Raw genomic sequence first — 2500 nt, forward strand, 5'->3', positions numbered from 1 at the left:
CTCTTCTTCTGTCAAAGTACTTGGTCGATTAGAGTCTCAGTCCTTCACCTTGAGAAGGTGAGAAGCTTTTTTCCTTCGAAATTCGTCCTATTTCATTCAAACTCAGTCAATTTGGGCGCTCCATCCCTCGCATTCGCCTGTCGAATTTCAGCGAAATCGAATAAAACGCCTCCGAGTTAGACATTTGCTAACCTGAGTATCACAAACGCCTGATACTCAGGTTAAATTCACCTCATTAAATATTTCAAAACCGGAGCACCTCATTTGCATCGGGCATATTTAATGAGATGAATTTTCGAAGATGAATTTCTCCGCGACGTTGTGGTTTAATCGGTCGAAATTGAGCACACTTGTTCGAGGGGTTCAAGCGCTTCGGTGGTGTGAATTGGGAAGACATCGGTGGAAACCCGGCCGAGAAACGCTTTATCGAAAAAAAGCCAACTTTCGGCAAATTCTGACTCGCTCGCCTTTTACCCTAAAACCCTGAACCAACGCGTGCTAAATCGCTGCGAAAGCTTTACAGGATAAAACACAACTGTTCACAGCAAAAGCCGTTACTGGCAATCACCGCAAAAGCTTTAATTGCTAAACCTGTAAAGACAATTTCAGCAAAATAAGTCCAACCCCACACTTAAAGTTAAAATCTAACATTAAACCGTGAGTCAATCGCTGCGAAAGCTTTTAAATTGTCCTTTGTTCGTTGTATCTGTCCCAGAGTAAGGCAGGCTTCCCAGAAACAAAGTCTTTCGATTTCGTGTCGTCTCGGCTTATCTGTGAAATCCACGCGTTTCGGCGATCTTCTGTTAGCTGTTTTTAACTTTCACCGTTCTTATCAACAACGATAGGTATACGAGATAGACGAATACCTTCCTGGTTGCCAGATTTTACTCCACAGGCAGGTATTATACAGGGAACCAGCGCACTACAACTCACTCACATCTCTCTCTACGCGTCTCTGTTGACGATTCTGAGGGCTCCACAATGGCGAGTAACGACGGTTGTCAAGGACTAAGGTCACGTGGGTGAAAACCAAGAGTTAATACTCTACAGGATATAATCATGTTCTTTGTTTTTATTGCTTTAAAATGAAAGTAATTGCCGATGGAAGCAAGCTTTTCTCTTCGAGACTCTTACACTGTAAAAATACAATGGTAGCTCCTTTGGTCTCCTTGGCCGATAATAATAATAATAATAATAATAATAACAATAATAATAATAATAATAATAATAATAATAATAATAATAATAATTTTACGATACAGACTGATCACGTGATAGAGGCAAGAAGACCGGACATGATTGTTGTTGAAAAGAGAAATAAATGTTGCAAAATAATAGATTTTGCAATACCATATGATAGCCGTATTGAGGAGAAAGAAGTCGAGAAGGTAGTGAAATACCAGGATCTAGCAAGAGAATTGAAGAAGTTATGGAAAATGAAAACAATGGTAATTCCTATTGTAATCGGAACATTTGGAACAGTTCCAAAAGATCTAAAGAAGAGACTAGAGAATATTGGTATAGAGACCAAGATAGACGAGCTTCAGAAAAGTGTTATTCTGAACACGGCAAGGATTCTTAGGAAGGTCCTAGAAGTTTGAGGAGACTTGTTGTCACCAAGCTTCCTGGAGTACGGAAGTTCCATTGGAAGTCCAATGTGCGAAAACAAGATAATAATAATAATTTATTTACACACGTGTCACCTAGGAGCTAAAAGCTCGTTTTAAACGTGAACGTGAAACTAATTACAAATAATAAGCTAATAAGAACCTATGATAAATGATAAAAACATTGTTAAACTATGTGATATCTAATTTGTATAAATGTGCATCAAAATTAATATTCAAAGAATTAAAATAATTCATATGTATGCTATGGAATAGCACACCTATGTGTCTGACCCAGCCACCCTGATCCGTGACAATCCGGCAAAGTTAAAGCCGTGCCATAAACAAAAGCAACGCGCGCCTATAGGCGGCCAAGTCTATACTTACTTACTTATCCTCTTCTTCCCCGGTGGGATATAAGGCCGCGACTCGGCGACGCCACTTCTGGCGGTCCTTAGCAAGTTTAATCGCTTCGCCCCAGGTCAAGCCCATCTCTTTAAGTTCCGTCTCGGCTGTCCTACGCCACGTTGTTTTGGGCCGTCCGGGCTTACGCTTACCAACAGGGGTCCACTGTAACGCTGTTTTGGGGATCCATCCCTGTTCCATCCTTAGAACGTGACCAAGCCATCTAAGTCGGCGGTGTTTGACCGATGTTTTTGCAACCGGTTTTCTGGTAGAGGACTTCGTTTGACACCTTTTGGGGCCAGAAGATGCGGCATATCTTCCGAAGACATCCATTATGGAAGGCACTGATCTTGTCCATGTCCGATTTCACAACACGCCAGCACTCCGACCCATAGAGTAGGACATATTTAACATTGCTGTTGTATAGGCTCAGCTATAGGCTGCACTGCTTGGATTTCCAAATGGGTTCAGTTGGAGTCGTGCAAAGG

At 41.5% G+C, this 2500-nt stretch overlaps 1 protein-coding gene across 2 annotated transcripts in view; it reads right to left on the reverse strand.

Moving 5' to 3' along the window:
- LOC138038026 (sushi, von Willebrand factor type A, EGF and pentraxin domain-containing protein 1-like) overlaps positions 1–2500 on the reverse strand; it is a 29609-nt gene that overhangs the window by 23005 nt on the left and 4104 nt on the right. The window contains exon 1 of one of the 2 annotated variants that reach the window (XM_068883862.1): positions 1–231. This exon is cut by the window's left edge and continues 70 nt beyond it. The exons of the other annotated variant lie outside the window; for it this stretch is intronic. The gene's annotated coding sequence lies outside the window, so the exon portion shown is untranslated. Of the gene's footprint in view, positions 232–2500 lie in introns of those variants that run through there. 2 annotated transcript variants of the gene reach the window in all.

Source organism: Montipora capricornis, chromosome 1 (assembly GCF_036669925.1).
Source record: "Montipora capricornis isolate CH-2021 chromosome 1, ASM3666992v2, whole genome shotgun sequence".
In the NCBI taxonomy this organism is placed as follows: domain Eukaryota; kingdom Metazoa; phylum Cnidaria; class Anthozoa; order Scleractinia; family Acroporidae; genus Montipora; species Montipora capricornis.